The sequence below is a fragment of the Tribolium castaneum genome, chromosome 11, assembly GCF_031307605.1.
Source record: "Tribolium castaneum strain GA2 chromosome 11, icTriCast1.1, whole genome shotgun sequence".
NCBI lineage: Eukaryota > Metazoa > Arthropoda > Insecta > Coleoptera > Tenebrionidae > Tribolium > Tribolium castaneum.
Window position 1 is genome coordinate 1288274 of NC_087404.1, and position 18350 is coordinate 1306623.

At 38.6% G+C, this 18350-nt stretch overlaps 1 protein-coding gene and 1 long non-coding RNA gene across 2 annotated transcripts in view; one reads left to right on the forward strand and one right to left on the reverse strand.

The window, feature by feature from the left end:
• LOC103312347 (B-cell lymphoma 3 protein) overlaps positions 1-18350 on the forward strand; it is a 467353-nt gene that overhangs the window by 90128 nt on the left and 358875 nt on the right. The gene's annotated exons all lie outside the window — the stretch shown is intronic.
• On the reverse strand, positions 5435-7705 carry LOC135267308 (uncharacterized). Its single transcript, XR_010335728.1, has 2 exons — positions 5602-7705; positions 5435-5541 (listed from the first exon to the last, which is right to left on the reverse strand). It is a non-coding gene; the product is annotated as an uncharacterized LOC135267308 (long non-coding RNA).

Sequence of the window (18350 nt, forward strand, 5' to 3'; positions counted from 1 at the left end):
AAGCACCTTGTTGTCATCAGGAATTTTGGCTTTGAAAGACGCCATTGCGAAAATGCTGTTTGCCGAACGAACGTGTTCTCTATAGTTAACTGCAACATGGTCGCCTCCCGTTAACAGTTGTCTTAATTCTGGTGGACATCGAACTAAATCGGGTATACTGCAACATCATTACCGTTTTGTCTTCAGACACATCCACACCAACCTTGCGACCCCACTTTTCAATTACAACACTCACTTCTGTTCCTTTTGCTTCAATTTCCGCTCTACCAAGCCTTCTAACAGACACAACACATCATCGGCATAGGCAACTGCTTCCACATTTAAATTCTCAATATCATTCAGCAATTCATCCGTCATCATGTTCCACACCGAGGGACCACATATAGATCCCTGCGGGTATCCCTTCCACACTTGTTTCCATATTTCCCTTCCTTCTCCTTCTGCACACACCTTCCTATCACAAAAATAACTCTTCCATAAGCCGTACTCCAGACATCCCGCTTCTTTTATGCGTTTCAACACCACATTCCATCTTAAATTATCAAAAGCGCCCTTAAAGCCCACAAACAGACCCATGACAAACTTTTTCTCGCTACCTGCAACTACATTTTTAACCCTCATCCATGCGTCTTCCGTTCCCATCCCTTTCTTAAATCCATACTGCCTATTTGAACTCATATTCTCAATTTTTCCTTGCAACCTTTCTACCACCATTGTCTCAAGGACCTTCCCAAAAACAGGCAGGAGGCATATCGCCCTGTATGACCTGGGAAGTGTCCTGTCCTTGTCACTCCCTTTCAACAACAATACCTCTCTCGCTTTCTTACATCTCACTGGAAAATACTCCATTCTCACGCACTCATTATACAGCTCAATCAGTTCCTCTTTCAGGCACATCCATATAACTTTCACCATTTCTGGAGTAACCTCATCCATTCCAGGGGATTTTTTACCATTCATTCTTTGGATGCTTGCATTCACTTCCCATTCTTCAATTTTCTTAGGTCTTTCTTCTCCACTCACACAACACACCTCATCTTCCTCTTCATTGTTTCCATCCACACTGTCGTCTGGGAAAAACTCATCCAACAAAACTTCTACTGTCTCTTTCCACGATTTGGTCAAAACACCGCCTTTTCGCACGACCGATAACCCCCTATCGCCTTTACCGCCCTTACAAATTTTGTATACCTCCCCCCATGGATCACTGCAGCCAATTGAGCCAACCAGTTCCTGCCACTGTTGGAACTTATTCTTCTTTAATCTTTTTTTGTACAGAGCAGAAGCTCTTCTAAACTCCTCTTGCAGCAACACGTTTGTGGCTTCATTATCGGCTCGTTTGCGAGACCTTTGCCATCCTTTCCTTGCCTTGCTGGCAGCTGCTTGTAGACAGCCTAACTCGTCAGTCCACCAACGAACTTCACGAGAACCCACATTAATTTTAATCGTTGCTTCCTGTATGGCAGTTTCGATCCAGGTCTCCAAGAGGTATACTTTTCCATTAATTGTTTCCCTATTATAGAGAACTGTATCCCTAACAGCGTGTAGCTTATCCTTAAATTTTTCCCAGTCTACCCCATTCATTCTCCACTTTTTCTTTTTCGTTTTCCTCATACATTCTCTTGCCTCTCTCCCATTCACATACATTACTATACAGTTATGGTCACTACAACCCCATTCTTCATTCACTTCCCAACACGTTTCATACTTATCCATCCATTCTCTGTTGCAGATCGTTACATCAATGTCCGATTCTCCCATGGGCCCACTAAACGTGTAACATTGGCTTGGTTGATTCAAGACTAAAAACTCTTCTTGAGCCACGTGGTCCTCAAGGCGTTTACCCCGAGCCTCCTTTTCGCCCCCTTCCTGTCGATGTATTTTACTGTGCCACAAGGGAGAGACTGCATTGGCATCCATTCCAATTAAAAGAGGTATATCCGCACATTTTTCTTTCACACCCGTCATCCAATCCAGATATGGCCGCAAATCGCAACCGTACTGTAGTGAGACCGTGAATGATGGTTGCTTGATATTTAAATTATTTACAACTTACTTACTTTTGGTTCTCGAAATTATTTAGCTCGTCTAGTTAATTAATTTCCACAAGGTTTCTTTCACTTACCTACGTTGTGTCTGTTTGGCATCCGATATCACCCCTATAGTGTTAATAGAGATGTTGATTTTAATTCCTATCCGAAAGTGTTCAGAATTTTTCCGTAACACAAGTCTGGATTCAAAGTAGTGTCAAAACGCATGGGAGAAGAAATTTAAACCACAAGTTTCCTCCAAAGTTATTTATTACAAGAAGAATGAATATTCCGTTGGATGGATTACAATAATCAATGGTTATGAAAGTTTGATCAAATTTGGCCAATTGTTATTTGTGTTTGTATGGTAATGTCGTCAAAACATACCTCAGAGTCGTAACCACAATTCGTTTGAAATTCCAAGTAAATAGTTTCGAAGTTGCTGAGTGATACGAAAAAGTTTTATTAATATGACATTAATATTTAACATGAATTAATTTAATTCGATAATGTCCAAATAAATTAACCTACGTTTCAGATGATATTGTTCGAACTCATATGATCCAGGCAATTGACAACGCGTTTCTAAATTACTTGTACCAAAGGCGGATTATAACATGCTCGCGGAATCTTTGATACGTGCATCGCATTGAATTTTGCGCCCTAGTGCCGAAATTCCGTCTCCGGTAAAAGTCAGGTGATCAACACCTAGAATGAATTCCGAATACAACCCGGACACACAAGCTTTTACAAAACAATCTGAATAAATGTAGAAATAATTTCTCTTTACGGGTTTCACGTACACGAGCTTTGACAAAGACTTGTCCAGAACTTTGCCATTTCGCGATATCAGTTTATTACAGATAACCACGGATGATTATGTCTGCTCGATCGTCCGTAGTAGCCTGCAAGTACGGCCTGCAAGTACGTGGAAGTACTTGCCGTTGGGACGGGAATTACAACGTCCATTCTAAGTACAACGGGCGGAAACTACGACCTACCACCGTGTCTTAGACCTTGTTAAAGTTGGGGAAGAGCGGCCCCGGGGACTACGACTCTTCCCATGGAGCTGGCCAACTCACGAGCCTGTAATTTCTGATCTTTGCACAAAAGAGAAACACTCTTTTGCTTTATCGCCTAACGCGTTGCGGAACAGAAATCGTTCTACTCTAAACCTATCCTTAACTAGCAACAAATCCTATTTCGTAATATTTGGGTGTATGCAACCTTAAATTATCTGTGTACAACAGTTTGAATAGCACCGTGGGTTTTGGATTTAGACATTTGTTGTAGTTGAATATTTGTTTGATGCCGTTTCACTCAAATTTGTCGTAACAGATTTATAAGTTAGAAGCAAAGAAAATAAAGAACTTTTAATATTGTAATTTAAAGGTGTGATGGTTGAATTGAAAAATATGAAATTGTTTGTTGCGTGTTATTTTAAGTTGAAAACGATTTATTTAAAATTTATATAGCTGACGTAGTACGAAGCACAAGAATTTAAATAATTACTGGTCTTTTCGGCATTTCCGATGACTAATAACTTGGTGGTTACGAGAGAATTTATGAAATGAATGATAATGATCACTATTTCGAAATGACTTAAATGATTTAATATTATAATATTAAATGAATAAAAATTTATTAATCCTTTTGAGGGCCTACCTAGAAAATTTTAATCCTTCAACTTAGGCGTCGTTTGGTGTTCCTCAGGGGTTACGGCTCGCAGCACGCGTTAATCGCACTAACACCAATAAGATTTGTTTTTAAACTTATCCCACTAATCACTTAATTAAAAAACTTAAATTTATTTATTTAAAAATTAAAATTAAGTTCACTTAGACACTTAGAAGACTAGGCTTAAATTTATAAAAATTTAAAATGCAGCTCGAAATCGACTAACTCCGAAGGAAGTCAAAAATCGAATCCCCCTCAAAACCAAGGACTAAACTTGCGTAAGCTACGCTAACTCGCTTACCCCCCTTCTCTTGTTAAGTAGTTTCCACATGTGCGGAATTATGCAAATTTGACTCTTATGACGTCTTGGCATTTGATCAAACCTCGTTTAATTTTCTTAATATTATTAATTTAACATTTGGGGTGTTTTCCGATAGGCAATTTCATTATTATTAAACATCAATTCGGTAATCGTTGATCTAACATGGATACAATACAATAACAGTATGGAATTACCCCAAATATCCTGGAAGAGAAATTAAACTCCAAAATTGGTTGTTGTTAGGTCTGAAGTTGTTTTCGGAACTCAAGGGAGTAAATTTTGTGACAACCAATTTTGTTTGTTTAAATAATACAGAAAATATATGGAAGAACCCCGTGAGGAAACTGCAATTTTGGTCGTACTACCCTTCGTTAGATGTCGCTCCCAGTACTTCACCGGTACTATTTTAACATTTTCGCGTTTTTTTTTCCGAATTTCCTTAGGGATTTTCCTGTCTACTTTCCTCTTAGAATTATATTAGTAATGGAGCAGCAATCGTGTCACGCAATATTTGCTTACAATAATTTAATTAAATAAAATGATTTATACATCCGAATTCCGACCGCTGCGACGTAAATATAGGGTTAAATTTTACATCCAAATTTTCAGAAACATTTCCCGTGTCTCTCTAAGCTACTGGTTTTGTAATCTGATTTTGATATGACAAAGATATCGTTAATTACTCTGTAATTTCTATTTAAAGGAATGCACATGTGTGCATGTAATTTGATATTCTTCTAGAAGCTCTGTTCTGTAACGAATTCGTCAACACCCCCGATAAAAGCAACACTTGACCAGCGTCGTTTTGGCTTTTCTAATCTATTTAACAGACATGCATTCCAACCGACCAATTCGTTTTTGAAGTTTTTAAGACCATTTGTTAATTATTAATAAAATGTCATGAATTTCTAAGTTTTATTTGCTGACTGAAGAACACTGCCTAAAATCTCAATATTTGCTAGACTATGTTATTAAGATTTTATTTTAAATAAAATGAAATTACTTTTTCTCTCTCTCTCTTTCTCGAGTTATTTACTGATCATTTTTTGGTGATTTAGAATGACTAATGAATTTACTTCTATCTAACCGTAACTTGTTATTTGCTAAGCAAAAGTCTTGGATTTTTTTTACAGTTTCATCACTTAATTTTGGCTATTTGAACAAATCTAAATTAATTATTATTTTGTGAGAAAACTATTGAATTAGCTGAACGCCTGGACTGCACCGTCAGGCCGTCGCCAACTCCCTTATCTTTGCATATCTACTTGTTAAACACATGGCTTTTTGACCACCCAATCTGGTGATTTGTAACGATTTTACGGTTCTTGGAAAATTCTCGTGGGAACGATAATTTCTAAACATTTTAATGCTAACATGCTTTTAATGCTAAATAAGTTGAATTAAATTTCAAATTGAATAAATGGATAACTTAAAGTCCAAGCCTAACCAAAGTGGAAATAAAGAGAAGGAATTGGACTAGTTTCGGTATTTATTTATACCATCATCAGCAGTCTATACATGAAAAAAGAGGGTTGTTGTATAACTAATATTGTGGTTGATAAGAGTACTCACCAAAACATTTTAAAAAACACAGGATAAAACTACGTAAGAATTTACATTTACGTGTTTTTTAAGAACAAAACAATAAAAAAGTTACAAATTAATAAAATTTTTCAAAAAGAAGGAAGGTTACATCTTGTCGAGTTGAAAAGTGAAATGTAAAAGGAACTACAAAATGAATGACTTAAAAAATTGTACAATGAAACTCCGCCCTCTAACGGAGAAAGTAGAAGGTTAAAAGAGGGATCTGTAAAATATCAAAATTTAGAAAAACAATTTTGCAAAACTAGAATAATTATAACGAGATTTGGAACATGTTGAAAAGTAGATTGTCAAGTTATGATATATTGAAGAAATTATTTAATAAGGGTTTGTTAAAATTGGTTTGTTCATTCACGCAAGTGGAGTTGTGAAGAGAAAGATGTTTGTAAATTTCCAATATTTCTAGATTGTTGAGTTTGCGGCTTTTGTTGCATATGTGTAAAACTTCAAAGTTGTTAAAATTGCAAAAATGTTGGTTATTTAATAGATGGTCCGAAAATTCAGATTTTGTTTTAAAGGGTGGGTTCGTTTTTTCTCGAATTTCTTTCACCATGTATCCTTTATGTTCTAGGACCCTGGTAATGATCTTTCTACCTGTCTGGCCTATATAGAAAGCGTTACAGTCTTCACAAGTTAATTTATAGACTCCTGAGTGGTTACCTATGATTATTTTGTCTTTGTTTTTTTACCAGAGAGGAAGAAAGGTCGTTGCCACGGCTAAAAATCACTTTTATGTCATGTTTTCTAAATAAAGATGTTAGTTTACTTGAGAATGGACCTATGTATGGTAAAGAATGACAAAAACGGACCTCTTCCCGATTGGAGTTTATTAAATGAAAAGTGCGAGAGAATTTAATTTCAAATTAATTAAAGATTTTTTGGATTAAATATGGAGGAAAACCGTTATTGACGCCAATTTGAAAGATGGTGTCTTTCTCCTTTTTGAAGGCTCTTGGGGTCAGGGGTAAATTAAAAAGTCTATGAAAAAATGAATTGAATGCTGCGAACTTATATTGATATGGTGAGTGAGAATCGAACGGAATCAAAGTATCTGTGGTGGTAGGTTTTCTAAAAATTTCAAACTCTAAATGATTGTTGTGTCTAATAATCAGCAAATCTAAAAAGGGTAATTTATTGTTTTGTTCGATTTCTAAGGTGAATTTAATTGAGGGATGGATTGTGTTAATGAAATTAAGAAGATTAGATAAATCGGTTTCGGAACCTTCAAAAAGAACCAAGACGTCATCGACATATCTATGCCAAAAGAATACTTGGTCTGCTAACTTGTGGGATAAGATCTTTTGTTCCAAGTTGTTCATAAACAGTTCAGCTAGAAGGGGTGATAAAGAAGAACCCATGGCTAGACCGGATGTTTGTTCAAAAAATTGGTTGTTAAATTGAAAAAAGTTTTGTCTTGTTACTAATTCGGTTAAAGTTAAAAGGTCTGAAGAGTAAGTAATATTTAATTTTGAATCCAAAAGAAAATTTCTTAAAATTGAAACGCATTCTGAAGGAGGAATTGACGGGAAGAGGTTAGAAACATCAAAGGATACTAAAAAACTGTTGGACGGTATTACTAAATCTTTTATCTTGTCACATAGGTCTTTTGAATTTTTGATGGAAAAAGTGTTGTTAAAATTGATTGATTTTCTTATGACATTGTTCAAGAAAGGTGCTAGTTTATGGCAAGGTGAATTGGTGAAAGACACAACTGGTCTGATGGGGCAGTTTGGTTTATGAATTTTCGGGAGGCCATACAATCTGGGGGTGGCAGGATTCATAGGTATTAAGCTGTATTTATTGTAGTTGAAAAATTCTAAAGTGTGGGAGGTAGAAGAGAGAACTGACTTGAGTATTGATGTAAATTTAGTTGTTGGGTCCCCTTTAAGTAGTTTAAAACTTCCGCTCTCCAAAAACTCCAAGACTTTGGTAGTATAAGCTTCTTTATCTAAGATTACAACTGTGTTACCTTTGTCTGCTTTAGAAAAAACTAGGTTATTGGAAGTTATTTTGTCTTTTAAGCTTTTGAGGATTTTGAAGTCTTTAGGAGGAGGTTTATCAGAGAGAGAGATTTGTTTCTTTTCTACATTAAACGAATTATTCAAGCTTGATATTAGATCGGATTTTGTGTCTATGTTGTAAGATTCAAGAATTAAATTTGTTGAAATTGAACGGTGTTGTAAGGAAGCTCAAATTTTAAAATGACTTCTAATAATTTGCGCTGATTAATAGATTAAATTATAAATACCGTGATCATCACAGTACCTACAATACACGGACGCCACACAAAAATCCCCAATATCACATGCAACACTTACACATACTCCTTTACTCTCTCCCTCTACATCTATTTCCATTTGCACCCCTTCCATGCTTTTACAGTTTACAATTACTACAGCTGCAGGCAGCACTTCCTTGGATACAAACACTTTCATACCCTCAGGCAATCCACACACATACCCTTCCCTAATATACGGCTCTTGTACTAATGCAATCATTATATAATTTTCTAGCATACATACTACAAGATCGCACATCACACTGTTGCTCCTCTGGCAATTTACCTGTATAGCCTTCATCCCTGAATCTGCTGTCTCTCCTTAACTAATCTGAGTTTCTCCGAAATCTCAGGACAATTAGCCGATAGCATCGAATGCCCATATTCTCTACCCGCGCGCCTATAGTTACGGCAAACTTCCAAAGTTTTCTTGCAATCTTTAACCTGGTGACCTTCTTCACTACACCTTCTACAAACCGTATTCTTAGCCTTACAGTTCTCTAAGTTGTGGCCATATTCGTAATATTTATGACACCTCAAAACACTAAACCACTATTTTAATTTTAGGTTTGTCCACCCTATGTAGACCCGTCCCTTGCTACAAGCAACAACTTGCAAACTCGTGGCGACGCACCGATCATAATATTCTCATTTCCATTCTCTGACCCTTTTTTGCCCTTTTCACCCTTTTCACAGTTTCTTTTACTTACTACCCTAAATTCCCTTATAAATTCCTCCTCTCCCATCAACGCGGCCATGTTCTTTTTATATACTTCTTTTGCCAATTCCTCATTACCCATTTTTTCTGGTACGTCATACACCATCAATGTTGGGTCTCTTCTCCTCGCCTCTTCGATCGTCCAGTCCTGTTTCTGTTCTTTTATCTAGTCCTTTATCTTGTTCAGGTCCTTTTCATTGGTGGTCTCAATAATCAGACCACCTGCTCTCGATTGCCTCATCGCCTGAATTTTGATGTCCGTTTCCACTCTCATTAATTTTTCTTTTATTTTGGAGACGCTCTCGCTCTCATCCTTACCTTTCACTACTATAGCATAACTTTTCATCACGTTTTTATTTACGGGCACTACCATTCCTTTCTCCCTTTGATATCTTTTCTCCTCTCCAGTGGTATTGTTCATCTTCATTTCCTTAATTCTTCCTTTCAGAAAACTGTTGTCTTTAATAAGTCGTATCGTCACCCGTTCCAAGTCTTCGAACTTGTTCAATATCTGTTCAATTGTGGCTTTACTACATTTATTAGCCTCGCAAAAAAGAATTTTCCGAAGGTCGTCCTTGATCGTTTTTATATCCTCCACTTCGTCCATCTCTTCATCACTTTCTTCGTCGTCGACCCTTGACCTTTTGCCAAGCATACTGCTTCTTCTTGTTCCCATTGTGTATTCAAAAAAAACAAAATTAAACAACAGATATACTATTTAAAGGATTAATATCCAAAACGCCGTTTAACAAAAACTATTCTATTCCCGAGTGGGACTAAGTCCAAGAATATAAATAAACACAAAAAAATTTTTCCAAACAATAAAAAATTATCCCGAATGAACCCTAGACGAACCCTCAGGACCGATTCCCGATGTCCTGAGACGATTTTTTCGAGTCACCCAAAATTCACACGAAAAAATTTTTCTAAGTCCCGAAAAAAGTCCAGAAAAATTCACTAGCACACTCCAGGAAGGTACCCCCTTGCATCGGAGCAACGAAACACGTGTCTAAACCGATTTTTAGGTTATGTTCTTCACAACGAGCGAGAAACACGTTCGTACCCGGCAATTGTCAAAGACCAGAAGGTAATTTTTTACTTTAACTACTTCTGGATTTTCAAGCTGAAACTTACGCCAAACGATTCCTCTGAGTGCCCTGATGACCGTACACTATGAATTTTCTTGTGCAAATTGAAAATAACATTACAAAAATAATTTTTATTTTCACTCATTTCACTTGAATCGCCATTTTTGTTGATTTTAAGGGATACAACGTTCGCCACCAGGGTGTGCATGCGTTGCGTGTGCTTATTTCTGATTGGTTGTTATTGTTTAGCTTCAACAGGTAAGAATCGCACCTGCGTGTTTGTTATGATTATAACACCTTCGGGTATTCCCAGAATGAATTTAAATGACGTATTATACCTTTTTCATTAAAAAGTAGGTGTATTTTTTCATATTTTGCAATTTGAATTTATGTCTCTGTGCTCTGATTGGCTGATTGACGGAAGTGGGGATGCATTCCCGCATTTCCCTTCATGCAATTTACCAACAACACCACTCCATTACTATTTTACTTACTAGTGGTGAACAAGGTATTTTTTTGTGAGTGCTACGTTCTTGAGGTTAATTTACCAATCGTGGTGTGTATTTCCTTTTAGTTAGCTGGTGCGCAGCCCCAGCCTCCGGCCACGAACTGTACGGCACCCTAGCTCCATAAAAAACACTGTTCCACGTGTCGAGTTCTACGTTTTCGAGTTTAATTGGTCGTGGGGTATGTTTCCTTTTAGTTAACTGGGGCGAAGCCCCAGCCACGCGCAACATAGTTCCATAAAAACCACTATTCCACGTTTCGAGTTCCACGCTTTCGAGTTTAATCGTCCGTGGGGTATGTTTATTTTTAGGTCGCTGGGGCGAAGCCCCAGCCTGCGGGCTATCATCTGTAGGCGCCTTGCCTCATTTATAGTTATATTTACGGTTAATATCATTTATTAGAGTGTTAATAAAATTTAAAAAGTCTAGGTCAAGGTCATTCAAAGTCGAATTTTTCGAAAACGGGGCATTTGCACAAACTTTCATGGTCATATCTTTGATCTAGAGGCTTTTTAAAGCAAAATGCAAAAAAAAAATTTTCAAAAATCCAGAAGTAGCTAAAGTAAAAATTTACCGACCAGAATTCACAAGCACAATTAAACACACACGTAGCCCCCAGAAGGTGCCCCCTCGCAGCGGAGCTACGAAAAACGTGCCAAAACCGATTTTTAGGCTATGTTTTACACCAACGAGCGAGAAACACGTCCGTCGTTAATCCATTCATGCGCGTCACTAATTAGGGGTGTGCCCGAACTTTCGACAGAAGAGCTGTCGTACCCCATGTTATTGTCTTGTGGTGCCAGGCGGAGGGTAGCTATTCACTTGATTTTGTGATCACTACCCTCTCTTCGTCCTGACACTGTAGCCCAGCATGAACTCTTGCAGCCCGCTATTGCGAACTCCTGACCTGGGCCCTCTCGAGAGAACCACACTTTACTTGTTCCAAGGGAATCCCGTGTACAGGCTTGGAAAAATCTTTAACCGGAGTTCCTTACGGAATTTCGCTGGTCACCGTCCTCGACGGGCCACCCACAGGGAACCACGTGGAGGTATCGCCCGGCCATTGCTCCCCTTAGCAGATGACCGGCTCCGGCGCCGCATGCCAGCAATATTTTCACGCCTAGGTCTCTTGCTCCGCATTGCGACTCGCATCACTGACTTTTATTGGTTGGCCGAGACCGTGGCCATAATCTGTTTAAAATAATAAATAAAGACATAAACAGACATACACGAATATTTACAGATTGTGTTGCGACGGGGTGTAAATGGCCCCGCCACAAAGCACGTGTAAAACAAGTAAGACGAGACAGTTTAAAATTAGTCAGTGAGCTAGTTGGTCAAGAGATTTTACCTGTGGGGGTAATTGGCTCCCCCACCAGGCCGAGGGCGGGGGTTTGCGTAGTCCATGAATGTGTGATATATTTTCACGGACATACGCAGCGCTATTAGCGATATCGTTAATAGCGTCTGGCGGTCGGTTATTCTGAGCTTTTTGAGAGCTTTGACCGTCTCCTTAGGCATCGCCCCCCTCGTTCCTACCACAATTGGTAGGACTTCTCCACTCGGCGCTCCCAGCCGTTCCTGGAGGATAGGTAGCAGTACCTCATATTTCTCCAGCTTATCTTGCCGTCCCTGTGCAAGGAGATTCCCGTCTTCGTGGCGGACTGTGACGTCGACCACGTAGACCCCTTCCCGGTTCTGTACCACCAGGTCGGGTTTGAGATTCCCGTGCACTGGATGCCGGATGGTCGGTTCCAGTGTAACTGCTACAAATTTGCTAAACAAATTCAATTAATGTCACAGTTTAAATAAAAAAGTTAAGTTTTTTAAAAAACGTAAAAATTGCTCTGATTGCTTTTTTCAACGCAACCCTGTCACCAGCTAAGTTGTCTCGCTGACGGAGGGCATTTCTAAATTTGTCGAAGGCTCCGCTTATATCGAAAAAAACAGCCGCAGTGTATTTGCACTTTTGATTATAGGCTTGAAGCTGATTTTTGAAAAATTGCAGAGCGTCAGTGGACGATTTACCAACACAGAAACCGTATTGATTGTCAGCGTGAAAAACGTCTGTGCTCTTAAAGAGTCTCGTTCTGATCAATTTTTCAAAAATTTTTCCCAAATCATTAAGAAGTGTAATAGGTCGATAATTTTTTATGTCACTAGGATCTCCACCTGAGTCTTTCGGGATGACCACTAAATTTCCCATCTTCCAGCATTTTGGGAAGTAACTAGCCCGGAGGCAGGAGTTGTATATATGTAAGAGAAAATTAGATAGACTAGGGTGCATTATTTTGGTCAGGTTGCCGTCGATTTTATCCAGTCCAGGTGCTTTCTTTTTTAGGTTTTTGATTATTATTTCAAGTTCCGTGTTAGTCACCTCATCTATATTGTATCTGTACGTCATTTCAATTGTGTTAAAGTCTTGTCTAGTAATTTTTTGTGACAGAGTTTCGTTTTCTTCGTTATCGTCAGGGAGTAGTGAATGTAGAAGTCGTTTAGCAGCATCCGATGGGTTTAGACTAGTTTCTCCGTCATTTTCAAAGACACCCAACAAGTTTGTTTTTTTGAACTTTTCGGCAGCAGCTCTGTAGACTACCCCCCAAGGGTTAGGGGCTAAATCTTCCTTCACAAAATTTTCCCAGGATTTTTCTTTATCCAGCTTTATTCTGTCTTTAAATTTTTGTTTTACTTGACTTATAGAAATGTATAGTGCTTCTTTTAAGTCAGGGTTTTTGTTTTTGTAAAGGTCTTTTTTGGCCTTAAGATATTGTCTTCTGAGGGCCTCAATTTGTTCGTTCCAAAACGTGGGTCTGTTCTTAAAAGTCTTTTTGACGCGAGAGCACGAGCTAATAATTTTATCTAGTTCAAAGTAGAATTTTTCCAGGCATTGGTCAATTTTATTTTGGCTAATTAGGATGGGATATTTATTGATTAAATCTGTAGATAATTGTTCCAACAAGGGTGCTGCTTTCTTGATGTTAAAGTTACAGATTTTTTGATCCATCGAGGCATTGACTTCCGGAAAAATTTGATTATAATTATCATTGAATTCGAAAGTAATAGCTCTATGATCGGAGGTGTTGATGTCCACTGTTTTCCATGTTTGAATCTTGTTTAGGAGGAACTCGCTTCCAATTGTAAGATCTATGTAGCTTGCGCCGTTTGTGGTTTCAAAAGTAGGTGGATTATTAGGGTCGTTAAAAATACACATATTGTTAGCGATTATAAAGTTCTCCATTGCAGGAGAATTATTATCTGAAAGTTTGTCGTGCCAAAGCTCCGACCTACAATTAAAATCGCCACAGAGCAGTAGTGGGAGTTGTCCGGCCAATTGGGTGAGTTGTTGAAGTTCATTTAGGCATTCCACAAATTCTCTTGACGGAGGAAAATACGACGAAGCAGCTATCAAAACTTGGTTTGGATTTATCAACAAAGAACAAGAGGCTAGTAAAATATTGGTCGAGTTTGGGATAGAAACTACACCTAACTCATCATCGTTTATGATAATACAAGCTAGAAATTTTTCTCTTTTATTAGCAATTAGTTTTAAGTTGCGTAGGCCTGGTATCTCGTAAAGGTTGGGTGATTTCTGATATGTATACGGTTCCTGCAGAAACGAAACTTGAACATTTTTCTCCAAGATATAGTTAATCGTTTGAATTGTAGCACTTCTTGAATTTTGGGGATTTGCTTGAAGAAGTTTCAGGTTAGTCCCCATAGTCGATGCTGTTGATATATTGTTCAAGTTTGGATTTGTAAATAGGGCAGTCAGACTTGTCTGTATGATGGCTTGTTTCCCTAAATTTAGCTCTTATACAGTTGATGCATCTGTGAGCCTCAGTGGTTGTTTTATTCGGACAATCTTTTGAGCTGTGTTCATTATTTGAACAGTACCCACAACAATTTTCCGACTGACAGTTTTTTGCTATATGCCCGTGTCGTTGACAGTTGAAGCATTTTACAAGCCTGAGGAAGTTTTCGATTCTGTAAGATGTCCAGGTCTCTTCACAATATAGCTTGCCTTTGTTGATAAGAAGTTTCCAGACTATCGGGTGAATTTCTGCAATCCAAGAGGTGCTGTTATTTTTAGGGGCGCCGAATTTATTTAAACGTATTAACCAGTTTTCTGGGGGAGTGATTTGTTCCTCGACATTTTCTTTTAAGCAGCTAGACAAAGTATCTTGGGCAATTGTGTTGGCCACATCTTTAATAAGGATTTTTGGGAAGATTTTGTTAGGCATTTTAGCGTTGAGATTTGAGTTTTCTAGCAGGGGACTATTTACTAGTTGTTCGATTTCTTTATTTGGTGATTCAATCAAAATGCCGTTATTTCGGATGGGAATAATTTTATCCACTTTGAAGTTTAAATCTTTTGGTTTAATAGTTTTAGTCAAGGCAATTTTTGTTTTCTCTGAAGTATCAATATTTCTAGCGTTGTTATTTGGGTATACCAAAACTTTAAATGTTTGTGTAGTTTTGTGGGGTCGAGTGTTTGGTTGGGAAACGTTTGCTGATTTGGAGGTAGCAATCTGTGCATAAGTTGGTATGCCTGTCTTCATTTCACATAAGGTATTGACAATTGTATCTTTGATTTTTTCTTCTAGATTGTTGCTGGTACGATTATTGGTAACAGATATGGTATATAGTCGTGAGATGTCGTTTAGGTTAGAGTGTAAACCACTGGCCGCAATACTCGCTTCGACTCTTTTATTAAGTGAGTCTTTCGATGAGCAAATAAATTCCGAGATCACCTTGAAATTGCGATTTATTTCATCCACGATGCACCTCAGGGCTTTATCTTCGGGTATGGACGGATTGGTGGGCATGCCGGATACACTAATAGTTTCCATGTTTTTTAACTTAATTATATCTTCGGGTTCAGTCATTGTAACATTAAATTAGATACAAAGAAACTTAACAAACAACAAAGCAGACAGTAGAGCCGCGCAAGCGCGAAGAAACGGACAGGCCGCCGCGGGGGTCCAGACGTGGCGCGGTAGGGGAAGCGCTGTCTCGCTGCGTGCTGCTCTCGAAAACACGTCCGCACGCTCTCAGCACTCGATGCAGACTGAAATTTGGTATCAAAAAAAAAAAAAAAAAATAGGTGCCCGAAGGCACGTTTATTCTAAAAACAGCCGCCAAATTGGGCGGAAAGTCGGTTACAAAATTTGACATGTATTTACAATATTTTCATTAATTATACTAAATTAAAGAATTATATTTCCAGCTTTTCTATCGTCAAAGTATGCCGTCTCCTAAATTGAAGATGGACAATATTGAAAGGATAATTTATCAAAGCTTTCCCAAACCTTGCTTTTCGGTTTTGAAGTTGAGCAAAAAATGGTGAAGTAAATGTGACAAGAAAAGTCCAGTGTAGGAAAGGTTTGAGAAATTTTACAACATTTTTAGGTTGACGGAAGCGAGTAGAAAAGTAAATTTGTAAATAAAAAATACCTAAAACTAACTTACGAATGCCTAACTTAAAACTAACAATCACACTAAGGTGAGGGTGTTTTGCGTGTGTGCTTGTGTGATTGTGCGTGTATGGTTGTGTGATTGTGCTAGAGAAAAAAGTGTGTGTGAAGTGATCGTGTGTGAGGATGTGTGTGTGTGTGTGAAGTGATCGTGTGTGAGAATGTGTGTGTGTGTATGTGCGTGTGTGTAATGTTGCGTGTGTGTATGTGCGTGTGTGTAATGTTGCGTGTGTCTTGTGTGTGTACAAACATATACATTAAAGAGTCAAATCTGGGTAGTCATAATCGGGTGGTCAAATCCGGGTGATTTCCCAATCCGTTTTGTGCGTCTGCGAACAGGTGGTGCTCCAAAACCTTGTGGATTGAGTCATCCTAACCTAACATTACATTCTAACCTAACTAACTTATTCTAAAGTCACATCCGGGGGGGAAGTCCAGGGAAAGTGCACTAAACACTTCGTCGTTGTCAATAAATGGCACCTGAGTGAGGTCAGGTGGCCAGGTTCCGTTGATTTCACGGATCTGTTCCTGAACTTCCCCGAAGAGGGGGCATTCTAAGATGCGGTGAACCGGGTCATCGTCAAAGTCGGGGCAATTTGGACACAATGAGATTTCGCTTTTTCCAAGTCGTAATTGGTGGATACCAAAATTCCCATGTCCCGTGAGAACCTGTGACTTGTGATGCGAAAACGTGATGGGGGGTCCTTCGAGGCGGTGGAAAACGTCCGGGAAGAATTCAAACGAAATCCGCCCTTTCGTTGATGTTTCCCAACGGTTTTGCCAGCAATCAAGCGCTCGAAGTCGGACATATTCTTTGCAGTGTGCAATGGAATCGAAAGTTTGCGGCGTGATCTGTTCGTCGAAGAATAAAACATTTCGGCCGTGTTTTATTTCGCTCAAGCAGTTTCGCATTTGAATCTCGATGTCCATGGGAAAGATTCCGGCGAGAACGGCAGCAGCCTCTTTCGAGACGGAGGCATAGCATTTCGAGAGGATTCGATTGAACGGCGCTTGTGCCGACAAATATTGCCGGTTATTCTTCACCACGTGAAGTCGGTCCGACCAAAAAATTTGGTATCAGCGTGTCCTCCCTGGCCGAGCGGCCCGGGTAACCCACTGAACCTCCTTCGTGCTAGGGATTGGGGCTTGCAATTGTTCCCCATGAACGAGGAATTCCCAGTAAGCGCGAGTCATAAGCTCGCGTTGATTACGTTCCTGCCCTTTGTGCACACCGCCCATCGCTACTACCGATTGAACGATTTAGTGAGGTCTTCGAACCGGTGCGCGGTGGCGTTTCGACGTTGCCGATGTTGCTGGGAAGATGACCAAACTTGATCATTTAGAGGAAGTAAAAGTCGTAACAAGGTTTCCGTAGGTGAACCTGCGGAAGGATCATTAACGTGTAAATGTTGTTGTTTAGTTGTCACACATACACATTTTGTCTGTGCTGATCAACAAAAAACACACATACATACACTATTCGTATGATGATCAATTCTCATACAAAATTCTTTATTATGCGTCGAACGGAAAAGCAATGGGTCGTCTTGCATTAAGCCGATCTGTTGTTACGTTTTTCGATTTATTTTATAAATCGATTATAAACGGGCCGTAAACGACGTTTTAGAAGAATTTCTTTAAACTAACACGAATCAATATTGTCGAAAGATGGTTATGTGCTAACGTTTTATTATTGCTTTCGCAGTGCCGGTCTTAGCGTATTTCCATCATCGTATTCGCTTTGAAATAAACGTAATAATACAGTGGTGTATAATTAATGTGCAAGAGATGTTGTCGTTGTAGTATTTGTATATGGTTCAAACAAGAATAATAATGGTGTCTGCCTATTCGATCGTACTTTATGTACGACCAAAATTTTATACAAACCATAATAATAAATAAACTCGAAACAACCAATAACAAAATATATTACGCTACTGTACATACAAATACACATTTATACATACCATCATTTTACTTTACCGATGGTGAGTGATGTTTGAAAAATAAACGCTTAGGCTTACGGTTTTGTAAGCCAGTCTGCGTATTTTCTTCATCGTATTCGCTTCGGAAAAAAGAAAATAATGATGGTGTATAATGAATTTGTAAAAGAGATGTTGTAGTTGTAATATTTGTAAATGGTTGGAGTTTATTAATAATAGTGGCTGTCTATTCGTCTGTACTTTATGTACAAGACTACATACGTTTTATAACAATAAAAAGCTCGAAATAACCAATAACAAAATATACCACTACTATACATACAAACGCACATTTATAAATACATAAAAGCAATTTACTTTATCGATAGTGAGTGATGTTTGGAAAAAAACGCTTAGGCTTACGGTTTTCGGGTACCTGGGTTACCCATAATTTACTTTAACGACGCGACGAACCGTAGGAATCTAAATAAAAAAGTTTATTTAAAAACGGCCTCAACCTATTCTCAAACTTTAAATGGGTGAGATCTCCGGCTTGCTCGAACTTTATATGAAGCCGCGAGACTCGAATCAGAGTGCCAAGTGGGCCATTTTTGGTAAGCAGAACTGGCGCTGTGGGATGAACCAAACGCCGAGTTAAAGCGCCTAAATCGACGCTTATGGGATACCATGAATGGCGTTGGTAACTTAAGACATCAGGACGGTGGCCATGGAA